The 17,043-nt window shown below is 38.1% G+C and overlaps 1 protein-coding gene across 7 annotated transcripts in view; it reads right to left on the reverse strand.

The window, feature by feature from the left end:
• The window catches only part of SOX5 (SRY-box transcription factor 5), a 929,786-nt gene that overhangs the window by 666,140 nt on the left and 246,603 nt on the right, over positions 1-17,043 (reverse strand). For all 7 annotated transcript variants that reach the window (XM_037144816.2, XM_053661997.1, XM_037144815.2 and 4 more), the window contains one exon: positions 3,407-3,503. The gene's annotated coding sequence lies outside the window, so the exon portion shown is untranslated. The remainder of the gene's footprint in view (positions 1-3,406; positions 3,504-17,043) is intronic.

Consider the following 17,043-nt stretch of genomic DNA (forward strand, 5'->3'; position numbering starts at 1 on the left):
AATCCTAATAACTTTATTTATTTATCTCGTTTTACTCCACTGGCTGTTGCGATGTCACCTTTGTCGTTCCTGATAATAGTTATGTGCCCCTTTGTCACTTGCTCTCTTGCTCAGTCTCATCACAGGTATGGAAAACTCATTCATTATTTGCAACAATCAATCTTTCACTTTCTTTGTCTCCTTTTTCACTTCATTAATTTTGCATTTACTTTAATTAATGTCTTCCTTCTGTTATAAGTTTACTTTGTTGGTCTTTTTGAAATTAATTCTTGGCCTACTAATTTTCCTTTCTTTTTTCTAATACATTGATTTAAGACATAATTTTCCCAGGAAATACGTCTTACAGACATTATATCTTATCTGTAGAATGTTCACTTTTGTTTAGTGTAACATATTAACGTATTTACAATTTCTATGATGATCTTTTAACCTTGAAACTTTTCTACCTATATTTTTGTTATTCACTTGCAGCTTAGTTTCATTATGATTCCAAAACTTTGAAATGGTTGAGAACTAATTTATGACTTAGTGCACTACTCAGTTTTGTAACCAGTCCATGTATTCCTCCAAATAACGGGACTTTTGTAAAAGTATGCAAGGTTCTGTATATGTCTATCAGGTCATTTCTCAATCTTGTCTTTTAATTCTACTGACTTACTGATGTTTTCTGTCTATTTTACTCTCCCCATTGCTGAGAGAGATGAAATAATAACCACTGCTATTGTGGATTTCTTTATTTCACCTCACTATTATGTCAATGTTTCCTTAATAATTTTTAAATTTTGCTAGTAGGGGCATTTAAGTCTAAAATAACTTGATCTTCCCACTGAACTGAAATTTTAATAGTTTAAAAAGTAAGTATCTTCAGTAAATGATTTGGGCTTTAAAGTCAATTTTGTTTGACATTTGAGTCGCTACACCAGTGTTCCCATGGGAAGTACTGGCATGAGGTATGGTTGGCATAATAGTGGATTCTATTATAATTTCAGTTTTATACATGGGGAGCCAGTGGTCAAGGAGTGAACCCAACAACAGACAGGCATAAGGGACCCAGTTAAGAGCTGAAACAGTGTCTCCGACACCTGTGCTCCCTGACATTACACTTTCTTTACACGTTCCAAAGACTTAAAGTCAGCTTAGGTTCGGGGCAGGGTAGAGAGGAATGCTTTGCAGATTTTAGTATAAAATCTGCAAAGAATTTCTCACAGGTTTCGACCTAACTGTGATATTCTAAAGTAACAGAAGACTCTAAAAATACTTTTATAAAATTCTTAATCCAAAAATTCGCTATTATATCACATAAAAGTACTCAAATTTATCTAACCACTACTCTGTTGTTGGACAGTTTAGTTCAATCTCAAATTCTTCCCATTATAAATATATGAAATTAACATATTTCCATTAATAAGTTTTCATCTTCTTTAATTATTTCATTAAGTTGGTTTCTTAGAAATGAAATTGCCAGATGTTGTTAATGGGCCTTAATATCTGTTCTCTTGTTATTCCACTGTAATAATTCGCCCACATTTATATTCCAAAATAAAAGCTACATTTTCCAGACTCTTTTGCCCTGTGGCATGTTCATGTGACTGTGTTCTAGCCAAGGGAATGTAAATGGAAGGGGTATGGACACCTTTCAGAAGATGTCCTTAAAGGGAGAAAAGGTGATCTTCTGGAAATATTTTCTCTCTGTTATTGGAATATGAACATGTTTGCTGGCATGCCAATATTAGACATGCCACGGTAAAAGTCATGTGTTCAGAGTAACACGGCAAAAGATGAAGGATCTGAGTCCCTGATGCCTGTGGAACCAACCAACCAGCTCTGGGTGGCCAGTACAGACTTCACATCAAAGACACATAAAGTTCAATCTTTTACAAGTATTTGGATTACTTGCAATCAAATGTTCCCCAAAAGAATAGAGTAGAAATACTGCAGAGAATGCTTTGGAAACATTGAAGGCTCTTAACAGAGATAGCCAAATCACCTCCCGGAAAGCTGAACAAGTACAGTGTTATTCTTTTTCCAACATTACTGAAAGCACCCATCTCCCCACATTCTGGCTACAATCCTGTCATTCCAAAATGCCTTCTACTAGTTATACAGTGAGTGATAGTAACTTTTAACTAGATAGATAGTAACTGCATTCTGTCTGCTTTTTGTATCAGAATTACATTCCTCATTAATAATCTGTTCTTGTCTTATGTTTTAAATTAAATGTGAGAGTCTTCCTTATAATGACAGCTTTTTACATGTAATGTTTGTTCCATTTATTATAAGTGGCCCAGTTTGTTCTTTGCCTTTTACTTACACTGGTGGTTTTACTTGTAAAATTACAGAAGTTTCATATTTGCTATATTTATTTGTGACTCAATTCCACTTCTATTAGCATAAATTTCATTACTCACTATGCCTTCCTGCAGATTATATTTCATTTGTCTGTGACTACATGAAGTCTTATTTACAAATAAGACATTTTAACATTATGTAGATTGATAACAATTTATGAATCTAATTTTTTAAGTTAAAAAACCACTGTTGTCCTAAATGTTTTCACAAATAAATGTGTATCTTGAAGTTCTAGAAGCAGTCATAAGACTTTAAGAGTAGATTAGTGAACAAACGAGTTTTAGTTCACTTTGCAGAAAGACCACTGCTCCATTATTCTCTTCAGGCATTGAAAGAGCATGCCTTTCCCATGTTCCTAGGGACAAACGACTCCAAACAACAGGATCCCTCACCTCCAAACGTTCCTGCTGCCCCGCGTGACCATTAGTCAGTCATGGGATTATAAAAGGATTTTCAACTTGAGTCCGTGGTCAAACTTTCAGTTCCTGTTCCCAAGAGTATAACTTCTTTGAAAAAACAAACAAGCATTTCATACACAGATAGATACCCATACATTTTTCTGTCAAGGGAATTGGAATGTATCTGGCCTCTGCAAAATTGCGCTTTTGTGTGTGTGTGTATAAAAGCGTACCCTGGAATACTTAATAGCCTATGGAAATCGTTGTAAAATAAGTGACCTACCTGTTGTGACCCAAAATGTTTCTTTTGCAGCAACAACAAAAAAGCAGCAACAAAGGTTCTAAAATGTAGTTTTCAACAGAAATAAAAAGCTTTTTGCAACTTCAGGAAACAGTGTCTCTCATTAAGAAAATGAAAATAATGTTGCCATCCCCTTTCAGTTCACAGACATTACCTTTATAAGGAGATTCAGAATTGTATTTGCGTATCCAGTTGTCATCTGAATATAAAAATCTATGTGCTATAGTCTTATATGCATAAGTCATAAATTTTACTTATAAATTAAAAATAAGAGAAGGCATATAAACTTCCATTGGAGGAAGGAGCAAATGTAGTAATCAATTTTTCAAAGGTGTGTATTATGTTTTTGTGAATATACCTTTTCCCTGTCCAGTGCAGCGCCCAAATTCTCTGTTTAGCTTTCAGAATCTTGTAAACAGATGCAAACAGGAATCGTGTCATCAGCAAAAGGAATGCTAGAAAAAAGAAAGTTAGACCATGAATGGTGCATATTTCTGTCTTAGTATATCAGCATACAACTTTTAGAAGCAGAAGATATCTAAGCTTTTCAAAATAAATTTATATATAAATAAATATAATAAAGTCATCATTTATGGGAAAAAAGGCATTACTTTGATATTGTAATGCCACCAGAGTTCATCTAAAAATGCATAGGCATGTAAATTAGTTTTATGAAAGTATACAGATATATTAATCCCCTTTGAAGTTGTTCATTTTGTCTAATGTCCATGTAAACATCCACAGATACTTCAGGATGGAAAGATTTTTATTTCTGGAAATGATTTATGAGAGATCTTCAGGTGTCATCATAGGTCCCTTACTAGATTCCATTCAACTATATGACAGCAATGGTCAACTCGTAATTGTATAGCGGGAGTCCCCTAGCGAGCGACCTCCACATTCCCATTCCTTCCTCTAGGTATCTCTGTGATTGCCTGGCTCATCCCGAGAAACACTGCTTTTGACACTTTCACAGGTAACTAAAACTCTGGCTTTATTACCAGTTTCCCCAGGTGGACGGAAATGGCATCCGCTAATCAGCTGAAATTCCCAAGCCTCAGACTCCTGAAAGCAGGAAACCCGGTTTGGCGGCAGCCACAGCACCGGCTCCAGCTCGGTCTCTTTGCTATCAGCTCAGTTCATGGAGAACTGAGTAACGCTTCAGTGCTCATTCTATTACGCCACCAACTATTCGTTTTTGATCACCAGGTTTATGGTAGTTGAGATGCTTGATTACCATAGAGCTGTGATTTTTGATCTTTTTCATCTCATGGCACAAACGGATTACTAAAATTATGTGGCACATCAAGAAATATATTCTTGCCAATCTGACAAAAAATAGGTGTAATAATTTTGGCTCATGCACACCAGACAGCTATTGTTTGTCGGCTGTTGTCATTTTTTTAATTTGACAGTCTCAAGGAAGAGAGATCAGTGTCCCTGACTGAACAGTCAGGTACTGCGAATTTTAAAAATTCTTGCGGCACATCGTTTGCAAACCACTGCCATAGAGTATCCCTCTGGAGAACAACTGGTAGGAAGGAATTGTACTTCATTCCAACATCAGAACTCTTGACAACACGCACAGAAATCCAAAGGTCCCTACGTAGACAAGGCAAAGACAGCACATTATTTCATCTGTTCACTAATGACTCCATTACAGAATATCCAAAATGACAAAAGTTATTAAAAATTTTGAGCATCAGAACTTATGCTGCTGCAATAGAAGTTGTCTGCCAATTTAAAAAAGTACTTATTTTCATCAAAAATATTGCTTCAAAAATGCATCCCAAACTTTACTTTTTTTTCAGGCAAGTGAAATGTCACATCTGACTATCACAGAAGACTTTTCTCAAAAGTGAAACCAAGACACTGTGCCATAGCCTATATGCAGGCAACAGAAATAACAAAGGGGGTGATTGTACCCACAAGAGGAAGCCTGTATTTTTATATCTTAGTCATGGAACTCAAAAAACTTGAGTTAAAATATAAAATTCTAAAAAAAACATGTCTGACACCATAATCTTTATGTCAGGTCAAGTTTCCAGACAGTCAGATTTCAGTTGGCATATTTTTCCTCAACTATAACATATCAGCGTATCAGAAGATGAAATACATAATTAGAGTTTTAAAAAATTTCCTACCTATATTATAATTAGTTTTCTTTCCAGATATATAAGAAGAAAGACATAACAGCCATAGCAGCCTAAGAGAAAATTCATTGTAGGTGGCAGCAACATTAATTGGGTAAAATTGACTAGAATTATTATGAGTTCTCTGAACCTGAGTTTAATGACACAGAAGTAAAATGATATTTCTATCATCCTCTTATCACAGAAGAGGCTAAAACAATGATTTTTATGTGTTTATGGAGCAGGAAACAGCCTATTTTAAAACTTATGGTGACGGCCATTCTCACACCATCAGAGAAAACTTGCCTCAGAAAGGACAGAGTTGTCCCCACACCAGGATGGGCTTCCTGCAAGTTGGGAAAAAGATCTTTGTTCTTTATAACGAAATCTAAACTTGATTCATTCACATTAAATAATCTCCATAAACAACCCCTTAAATTAATAAAACTAAATAAATACACTCTGGTTTTCTAAAAATAAAATGTATTGGCTAACTTAAAAACCACCTTAAAAATCATTCTGGCAGCTCTTACCAACCCAGAAGAACCTGTTCTATCACATTTAGAGACACAGTAGTAATCCAGCTGAAATTTGTTTTGTGCTCCCTCATCAAGTGCAGGGAAAACAGGCAATAAACTGCCCCTTTAGCTGGGAGTCCTCTTCTCAGCTCCTTGAAGACCTCACATCACGGAGGCAGGGAGTTGAGGAAAAAGGGGTTAATCACGGCTACTCTTCCTCTGGAATTCCAACCTACTCTTGAAATCATTGCTTGTTTTTTCCCACTAGGGAATGTGCATCTAATAGTTCTAAAACCAATACCTTATAAATGACATTAAAAATATATTCATTTGACGGACTAATGTATCCTAGTGTCTGAACCCTATTTACACCCTCTTCTTTGAAAAGGGACGACAGACCCCTTTCTGCAGTAAGAGGTCATTCGGTCACTCCAGGGACCTGCTGCAGGACGCACTGCGGGGCTCAAGAGCAGCCCCAGGGAGAGAACTCCACCAGGGAGAGTTTGAGGCCAGTGCCTTGCACTGTGTTAGTCAGAGGGCCACGCAGGGAACTTCAAACAGCTTTGCCATGTTCTAAGTTGCATTTGCATCTGCTCCCTTATCTTTTTTCACATCTTACTTAAAATTTTGAGTGCATCAAACATTGCCCGATAACATTGAATAAAAAGAAACACACAGGACTTCCATTTAACAGTAAATTCTATAACAAGTGAAAAGACTTAAAAATCCTTAAAGGTAGAAATGTTCACTAAGATACCAAAGAGATATTAGCCACAGAAGCGTAAGGTGAGATCACACATTAAACCACAGACACAGGTGAACTCTGGGGAGACTGAGGGCATTTCACCTATCAGAGCCATGAGTGAAACAACCCAAAAAGATACAGTGATGATCTGTTAGTTTTTCACATATTAAGAAAATATGCTGATAAGGGTTTTAATTTACAGAATATTATTTAATCCAAAGGACACACATACTTACTTCAAAAGCCACTTTTATCACTTAGGAAGTATTATGCTTTGTCCAACAACATCACCAGGATCACCACCACCAACAACAGCAACTTCAGTTTACAATCGATTGGGAACTTTATTTTATAGATTAACTCTTCCTCTACCTTTAATATTTGTCAGATATCAAATATGGAGCCACCCTGTAAAATGCAAAGATACTTGCAAGGCAAAGGAAAAAAAGTATGGGCCCCGGCCGGTGTGGCTCAGTTTGTTGGAGGGTCATCCCATACACTAAAAGGTTGTGGGTTTGATTCCTGGTCAGGTCACATGCCCAGGCTGCAGGTTCAATCCCTGGTCATGGTGCACAGAAGGCAACCAATCAAAGTTTCTCAGTCACACTGAGAAATTGTCTCTCCCTCTCTTTCCCCTCCCCACTTCCTCTCTCTCTAAAAGGAATAAAAAATGTCCTTGGGTGAGGATCAAAAAAGAAAAAGAAAAAGCATGCTTAAAAAATCCAAAGAAAGCTAAAAATTAAAAGAAGACCTACTTCCCCGGAAAAAATATCATTTGACTTACTTTGTCTCAACAAGTACAAATCAAAATAGTCAGGAATAGTGAGTAGAAAAAGCAACTTTAAAATATACTCTTTGAGAGAATTTTAGCAACAGGTCAGCATGAGATTTCTTATTTAGTTTTACTGGCTGAAAATTCATAGAGTTGTCCATTTTCAAAAGAAAAAAGAAAAAAACTGTTATTCTTCATTCCATTTGCCAACCAGAGTCATTTATCCCCTATTAGATAAAGTATAATAGACTCTACCGAAAGGGTCGCTGGCCTTCCATTTAATGATATCGCCATCCCCAATCTGCATTTTCCCGGCAATGTCCCTCAACACAGAATAAATGGCTGATCTCTTCACAATAACAGCTGATTTCTATTTATTAAGCTAAAAAGGTCACCATTTTCTATGGCTGGGCTGCCCTGCACTATTGATAATTTTATGCATAAACAAATGGCAAATTTGTGCCACATAAATATGCATTAGCAATTACTTTTTCCTCGGGCAACGCTTACCGCATGCAAATGCCTACCTCGAAGGGCCTGGTAGCTTTTGTTTTAGCTCTTCAACAGGGAAACAAAAGAGCACAATAAACAATTTTAAAATTGCCAATCAATAAGCAATGCAAATGCAAAGGTAAATAGCCAGAAACTTGCTTAGAAACAGCAAAGAAAAAAGTGAGGTTGGGGAGGACAGTGGAGGTATTTTTTTTTAATATTGTTTCACTGCTTTCTCTTTCATAATGAAAAGGCTAAAGTACTCTTGACATAGAACAGCTAGTGAGGCTGGTGCTCAAGCAGATGCCAGATGGGAAAGTAGAAAATATACACATGTTGAGTAAACACACACACACACAAAGAGGGTATGGGAAAAACGGTGTTCCTTTGTAATTCCAATCATATCACCTACCAAATTAGAGACCTTGCAATTTCAGAGATTCAAATAATTTTGAAATTGGGAGGAGCTACAGAGACACACAACCAAATCTGAACTGCGCTGAACTTTGCTATGTTATTTTTCAATATCATCTTCCTCAGACAAAAGGAACATACATGATCAATAAGTGCAGTATTTTTAGGAACGTGGGGAAAAGGAGTAAATAAGGAGTAGACAATAAAAAATAAAAAGCATCTCAGGGAAACATCTCCACACCCAGATGTTTGGGATCAAAAACCCATTATCTCAGAGCAAGTCATGAATGGTAAGAGGGCAGAATCACAGAGAGATAAGAGGCTAATAAGGAAAGAGTCAGGGGAGTTAAGAAAACCTGGGGAAAAAAGTGTTGCTTAATTTGAACATGAAAACAAAAATAATTCAAGGAAAGTTGCTGTTTTTAATCAAAAATAAACTTTGATGAGAGATTTTTTAGTGCCATCTACAATATACCTTTCTAAAGGCTTTACACTTAGATCTATGACACTTGATCTATGTCATCACACACAGGCACAGGGAGGTTGGGGAACTCGATCAATTCCTTAAGGCTGTGCCGGATCTGGGCCTTGACCCAGTCTGAGGCCTCAGCTGCAAGCTTCGCTGCAACCGAACACTGCCATCCAAGTCCTTACAATCGAACCATTTCGACCCAAATGAAAATATCTCTTTCTTTGTCTTTGGATAAAGAAGTCACATTGTCTCTCTGACTCTACTGGGAAGCCTCTTCTTTGGGTCCAGCTCTAGTCTTTTTGCATTTCCTAAGAACTCTAAAACACCAATCCAAAAGAACCTATGCACCCCAATGTTCATAGCAGCACAAGTTACAATAGCCAAGAGCTGGAAGCAACCTAGGTGCCCATCAGTAAATGAATGGATCAAAAAATTATGGTATATTTACACAATGGAATTCTATGCAGCAGAAAGAAAGAAGGAGCTCCCACCCTTCTTGGATGGAACTGGAAAGCATTGTGCTGAGTGAAATAAGCCAGGTGGTGAAAGACAAATACCATATGATCTCACCTTTAACAGGAAGCTAAACAACAAAATAAACAAGCAAGCAGAATAAAAACAAAGACACTGAAATAGAGAACAAGGGGACAGTGACCAGAGGGGAGAGGGGAGGAAATTTCAGGGGGAAAAAGAGGAAGGATTTACAGGAACGAGTATAAAGGACACATGGACAACAACTAAGGGTGGTGGAAATGGGAGGGAGGTGGGGGGCACGGGGGGGGGGGGGCTGGGATGGAAGTAAAAGACCGAATACTGTAGTTGAAAAATAATTAAATTTAAAAAAAAGAAGTCACATCTACTCTAAAAATTTAAATCATCAGGCCCTATGCCAGTTTCTTTAACCAAGTTGTTACAATACTTTAGTTTCTGTAAAAATACACCAATATGAATTTGCATGTCAGCCCAAACAGGCATTCGTGCATGTGCACTGAGAACATGCATTGTCTTAGTGCAATCATTTGAGAACAAAAAACACATTTTTGATCCCCATCTTGATCTTACTATAATTAAAAGTTTTACTATTCCACAAAGGATTAGCAAGAAAGTACTAAGGATAAATAAAGTATGCTTGGCTTTAAACGTTAGTAGGCAAACCTGAATATCTAAAACCTGAGTGTAGCTCAGAGCCCTTCTGAGAGCCGAGATGGTCTGCGAGGGGACCTCTGAGAACCCTGATGTGGGTACGAAAGGTCAAACTCCTTTCAAGAAGGCCAAGAAACTTCTCTTGGCAATATTTCCCCAATAATATCAGTGTTGGGAAATTGGGGCTGTTGCCAGCACAAAAATCAGCTTTGTGTGAATAAGCGAAAGATGCGCCCTTAGGTGGGTCATTCAGAAAATGTGTTACCTGCACCAACATGCAGGATGGTGCTGAAAGAGACGTTATCGTTTTCTTATTTAGGAGAGGGTTATTTCTAGTACTAAGCTTTACCTTCTTTAGAGCTAAAGATTTTTGAGGTCCAAATGACCACTTATTAGTATAGATGAATTCCAAATATGATAGTAATACCTTATATGTTAATTCAAATAATTACATAGCTAGCATACTCCCATTTTGCTATGTTTTGTTTTAATTCTCGCTACTCATGGCTGAACATGTAAAAACCTAAGTATAGTGTTTTCTTATGATCAACTAAATGCAATAAGTGTATGCCAAACACCAATACTATGTAAGAAGCCAAAGTTTTAATTATCATCATTCCTTGCTCAACTCCTCACTGCCTATGCAAAGTAGGAATTTCAAACTGAAACTATGAATATTCCAACTGATCTGGAGTTTGTCCAGAATGTGTAAGTACTTGTATAGTCTACTGTGTAGAATGCATGTAATAGTCAAGTGATCACGTTGTATATGCTCAACCCCTTTTTCATAGCAACACAACAGGGTTTAGATACACGGTACCACTGAGGGGTTCGGAAAGTTATATATAGAGAGCAACAGAAATGTCTGGCTAGCACTTTGTGTGTACAGATGGCAGGAGAGGAGTCACTGCCTCATTTGTCCTGGCAGAGGGTCAGCCAGACTCTCTGGCCCCTGCAGATCAAGTTTCCCGGGCTTCTCTGGCATTTGGCTTCCAGGTGATTTCAATGGGGTGCAGGGGCAGGGAGGATTCAAGGTGCACTCATGTGCACACATGAATGCATGTGTGCCTGCCTGAGAGCGTGCTTGTACACCCAGGCACTCTCTCTCTCTCTCTCTCTGTCTGTCTCTCTCTCTCTCTCATATACTTTTTGAAACAAAAGAGACACCAGGAAAAACAAACCCCATCAAGACTCTCCAAAAGCATCAACATCTGCCAACCTTCTGCTCCTCTTTCTCTACTTTTCTGGGTGTCTCTGGTAGCAGTTCCATCTCTACCTGGCTCCCTCTCCTGCCAGACAGGTCGCCATTGTTCTAGCTTCCACCCAGTGACCCTAAAAACCTTGCCTCCTCCCTTTGGCTCTCAGCATATGGGTGGTAGTAACTTGCCGATGTTCCAGAATTCTAGGTTGCTGCTTTAAAATTTGTTATTGTCAATGTCTAAAAATTTTACAACAGTACACGCCCCCTTTTCAAATAATCTCAATGGCTTCTCTCTTCCTGCCTGTCCCTGAATATAAGTATGTGAGCACCATATAGAGTGCATATTTTTATTTTACTTTTTATCAACTATTGCAGAACCTTTATCCTCTATTCATAGCTTCCTTGACAAAAGCCAAGGTAACCTAAAGTATAGGATCCTTTCATTACTATGAATTCAAGCACGTTGGTCTAATATTTGCCATGTTATGTCCCTTTATATATAGTATTCATAATATATTCATGGACTAGATGATCTATTCTTATTCTGTCTCTCTTGTTGGTTGTTGATTGATGCCCTGTTATTTTATTTACTTTTCTTAATCTATGGGCTGTTGAAGGAGCACAGAGACCTACCTACCACTTCAAGAAATCACACCCCAGTGCCTGGTGTCACGGGAATCTGCGTGTCTGCTCCAAGGAGCTCAATCTGTAGTGAAAATATGTTTTCCCAGTGCTAAATGACAGGGACTAGTTAACCAAGTTTATGTCCTAGATAAGACATGTTTAACATGTAAGCATTTGTTTTTCATTAAAAAACATGACCTTTTGATGTCAGAAATGAACACTCACAAACACATACAAACACACCATAAAAATGACTTATGTTCGATAGCTCTTACAAAATTACATTTTGAAAAATTATGGGACTATGAATCAGCCATATAGATTAAATTTCCCGAAAGAGACATGTGCTTAATAATTAATGGGAAAGGATACAAATAGTATTTATGATTTTATCTTATCTAAAACACTTGAATAATTATGCAGCAATCATCATGCTAAATGAATACAGACTTATCAAATTTGAACTGTAATCTGTGAGGAATTCTAAAATATGAAAAGGTCTTAAAATTGAAATGATGGAGCTGAAACTTTAAGTTACTTTAATATGAAGTCTTTTTGCAAATATATCTAAATGAAAACATTTGCTTTAAGGGAAGTTCACAAGATTTTGTAATCTTTAATGTCAACAATCATAATGCAAGAAAAGAACCAGAGAGAGGTGGGGACAGCTGGGGTTTGAAGGGGGGAATGGTAGGGGGGCGTATATGCAGACAACTGTAGTTGAACAACAGTAACATAATTTTTTTAAAAGGAAAAAAAAGAAAAGAACCAGAGCCCCGGACAACATGGCTCAGTTGGTTGAGCACCACCTTGTAAGGCAAAGGGTTGTTGGTTCAATTCCCAGTCAGGGCACATGCCGGAATTGTGGGCCTGGGCCATGGTTGGAGCACATGCAAGAGGCAACCAATTGGTATTTCTCTCTCACATTGATATTTCTCTCCCTCCCATTCTCCCTTCATTCCCCTCTCTCTAAAAAATAACTAATTGACTAACTAAATAAAATCTTCATATATAATATATATTTTAAAGGAACCAGTGATGGCAGTGATAAAAGAAAATATAGTTCACAATTGCAGAGTGTTCAAATCAAAGTCAGATGAAACCTATGCCCAGTGTTAAGACACCATTTCAAACACTTTCCTGAACTGGTTTCTTACAGGTGGGAAATTGGGTAAGTATCAACACCCAGAAAAGGCCAAGCACAACTGTGCTAAATCAAGTCCAGTGAAGAAGCTAAGATACGTTCGTCTGATAAAAGGTCAAACTTAGGAGTAGGGGAGGGGGCGATCATTGAGTAGACTCAGATATTTTAAGAGTTGCAATTTACAAAAGTGTAGACTAGATATATTGTGTCTTGCTCCACATGAAAGAACAAGGTTTTGTTTTATTTTTGCTCGTGTTTTGATGGCAGGGTTATCAAAAGGGAGATTTCAGTGCACTGTGAAAATAACTTTCTTTTCTTGTCTTTTATTGTTGTTCAGTTATAGCGGTCCCCATTTCTGTCCATTACTTTCCCTCTTCCTACCCACTCCCCACCTTCCACCTTCAATGCCCCCCCCCTCGCACATTGTTGTCCATGGGTCCTTCATACATGGATTATCCAGCAATAGGATTGTTTGGAGCAAACCAAAGGATTTAAAGTTTAAGCAAGGCCTCTGAATTCAGACATACTGGACCATTTTCTGGCCTCACTACCTGCTACCAAGGGACATTGTATACACTCACATAACCAGTCTATGCCTCCGTTTTCTCATCTGCAAAATCTCCCAAATGCAGTCTCTATGGAGGAAAGGTAGGAGATCAAACAGAAACCGCAGGGTGACCTGTTGGAGGTCTGAGGGCAGGATTTCTGAATTGAATGGTATATTGGATCATCTAGCTGTTCAGATCCATTCTAATCTGAGACTAAATTATTCTATTTCTTAAAGTTGAGGCATATATTTTCATATAATTTAAGGCAAGGAGAGCTAGCACTAAATATTTAAAAAGGAGAAAAATTTGCAGCAGTTCTGCATTATTAAAATCATTTTAGCATCACATAGGGAAAAGATATTTATTTTTTAGAACAAAGCTATTAAGTAAAACGCAAAGTGTTTTTTGTTAATAAAAGATACATAACATCATAAAGCCAGATATGTAATTACTTAAATCAGCAATATCCACTTTTTTCAATTGATTTTAGAGAGAGAAAGGAGAGAGAGACAGAAAGAGAGAAACACTGATCTATTATTCCACTTATTTAGGCATTCATTGGTTGATTCTTGTATGTGCTCTAATCAGGGATTGAACTCACAACCTTTGCATATTGGGACAATGCTTTAAACAACTGAGCTACCTGGCCATAGCCATCAATTTTTTTAAATTTACAATATCAACTTTATTTTTTGTCCTTTTTGAAGTCTCTAGTTACACAATCAATAGATACCCTTGGATACCAAGGAAACATGAACTAAATCCTTCTGCTTTTTGAACACTGATGCTGCTTCCTTGTGCTGTGAGCCAAGCCCCCCCCCCCCCCCGCCCCAGTAGCACCTCTGCCCCAGCCACACAGCACGTGGCAGCGGGAGCCGGGGAGAGTGTGCTAAGCAGGGCTACAGAGCATCTTCTGAAGAAGTGACTCTCAAGTCCTTTTGTGATGCCCTGGAGGTTCCCCTGGTGACTTTGAGGAATACTCTAAAGTTTTCAAGGACTTCTTACAACAAAACCATTTTACTTTTTCTCATTTTAACAATTATAAAGCTCTTTAGAGTTTTCAAAGTATTTTCACTTAGCAACTCTCTGATTTGATTTACACAGCAGTTCTCAAAGGCAGGTATGACAGGGAATGAACCCGTTCCTGCAAATTAAAAAAAAAAAAAGAACTCTGGAAAATTATGACTTGACCCCAAATGGCAAGACCACAAAGCAGTAGAAAAAAGGCAAGACCCAAGTCCAGTCTTCTTTCCTGCCCACATGCTCTGACGCCGATCACACACACTACACTACAAACTGACAGCGAGGTCATTTTCAAGTCCCTCAAACTATAAAAGCATTCATTCACTGAGGGAATTAGGAATGTTTATCAGGATTATGCTGCACTCTCTATTTACTTTCTCATTCATGGATAGCATGTTCCAAACGTTCCCACTTTTAAAAACAGGAAGAGCAGAGTGGTTCTCAAGGGAGGGCGACTTTGCCCCCATGGGACATTTGGCGATATCGACAGACACTTTGTATTGTGACTGGGGTTTGGGAAAGGGGAGGATAACAATACTGGCATCTAGAGGGCAGAGGCCAAGGATGTTTCTAAACATCCCCACAACAAAGAATTATCCGGTCCAAAATGGAAATAGTGCGGAGGTTGAAAACCCTGGATTAGCAGTATTTTTATTTAAGCCATCTGTTTTTCTTTTATTTTTGTTACATAATCACAATAATGCTTTCAGAATGTAACATTTGCTGGGTGCTAATGACTGGTTTGGCATAAGGTTATCAGCTTTTGGGTAGTCGCTAATTCCACAAATGACCTATGCTTTAATCTTGACTGCTTGACAATACATTGAACAGTGGTTCCAGTGACAGAGGTCACCACTGCTCAGACAAATGGATCATAAAACAATTTACCAGGGTGTGTATAACACTTTGCTTATAAGAATGTTGAAAATAAGGCAACGCAAGTGGGGAAAGTCAGAAGTATACCTTTTGATAATAAGAAAAGAAAAATAAAAACGTGAGTTAAGGAAATAACCTCGGACTTCAGTGTTATATATGGCTTACATCAGAACTGCATAACAATGTACATCCAATCTTAAAAATGATTTTATATTTTTATGCACTAAATCATTTCAGTAAGCATTATAATAATTAGCAATATCCTTTTCAAAGAGAAAGCCCTCCCTCTCTGCCCTCACCCTGTTAACAATTTTCACTGAAGCCAGGGCTCTCGGCTCTGTCTCCCATGCACGGGGACCAGGGAGCCATCCCTGAACTGAGTTCCAGTTTTATTATGAGCCACATAAAAGCCCTGATTCTGGGACAGCAAGTTGCCTCCGTCATAAAGATGCCTCATGGATTTTTTGCTTCCTTGTCGTTTGCCCTTTGGTGTCCTCAGATATGTTGGCACCTGAGTAATACATTAGAGATTTAGAGACAAACTTTTAGTTCACATATCCCTTTAAGAATCTGAGGAACGCTCCAAACCCACTCTACAGAAAAGAAAGTTCCCATGTTGACAGACCCTTTTGTGTGGGTTTCATGTTTCTGTAATTCCTGTGAGTGAAGGCACCAACTGCCTCTCTTTAGGACCACTCTTTCTAGCACATTTGGGTAGAGAAAGCCAAAGAAGACAGAGATAGTGTCTCCCCCCAGAGCAAAAGGCAGGTTTGTTTACCATCCAGCATAACAAGGATAACGTCTCACTTAGTAAAAAAGGTTAGTCATGCTTTATTGCTTAGTATAGAAGAGTTGGGTTCCCTAAGACCGTTTTCTCTCCCTGAAGTGTAGGCATCGCCAGGCTCTCTTCAATGCACCATGTGGGAACTGGGGCTGAGGGAATGGTACGAATGCTATTACTCTGGCTACTACTATTGCTGTGAGTGATAAATTCTCATTTGTCTTTGATCCAGGATTCTAGGGACTTCTACCAGCATCCATGGAATAGTGACAGGCTGATGAATGCATACAAACAACACTAACATTAACATTTTAACAGATGGCCATTTTTGTCCCCATACACAAATTCAGAAGGTTAAAGGTATTAATATTTATTTCTTAGTGAATAGAGTGGAATGACCATAGACTTGAATATCTGAACAAAAAATACTATGTTAAGTTTATTTCAACAAAAATTCATTTAGCTAATAATAATAATAATAATAGTTATAGTAATAGCATTGATTGAGTGCTTTCTATATGCCAGGCACTCTATTGGAAGCTGAACAGGTATTATTTCAGTTTATTCTGACAATAGCACTAATGAAGCAGCCCTTATTATCATGATTCCACAGGGGAAAACAGAGACCTATGTGAATTAAGTAACTTAGTCAATGCTACATAATTGTCAATGTTGGAGCCAAGACCCAAGTTCAGAGTTGGGATGTGACTCAGCGTATGTTCTTATCACCTTTCTTTTCTGCTGCCCCCTGTGAGCGACACACTGGTGCAACGATGGTGTGGCCCCTGTCCCTGAGAGGCTCGTGCTCTAAAGAGAGAGGAAGACACTGCTAGACAACTTCAGCGGCACGCTATGAGGGCTTCGATGCAGTAGGCACAAAAATGGACACAGCATCCCCTTCGGGAAGCAATGGCTTCCCAAACTGAAGGATGGCTGAGATGAATCTTGAAGGATGATTAGGAGTAGACTAGGTAAAGAAGTAAGGGTGGTGCATTTTCTGATTTTACACATGAAGAAACGAAGGCTCAGAGACACAAGGCTACATAGCTGCTTTAAACAAAAAAAGGTTGTAGTTTTGGTTGCTCAACTTCTCCTATTCCTTGCTGCCCT

Source organism: Artibeus jamaicensis, unplaced genomic scaffold, assembly GCF_021234435.1.
Source record: "Artibeus jamaicensis isolate MK-2021 breed Jamaican fruit bat unplaced genomic scaffold, CSHL_Jam_final contig_233, whole genome shotgun sequence".
Classification (NCBI taxonomy): domain Eukaryota; kingdom Metazoa; phylum Chordata; class Mammalia; order Chiroptera; family Phyllostomidae; genus Artibeus; species Artibeus jamaicensis.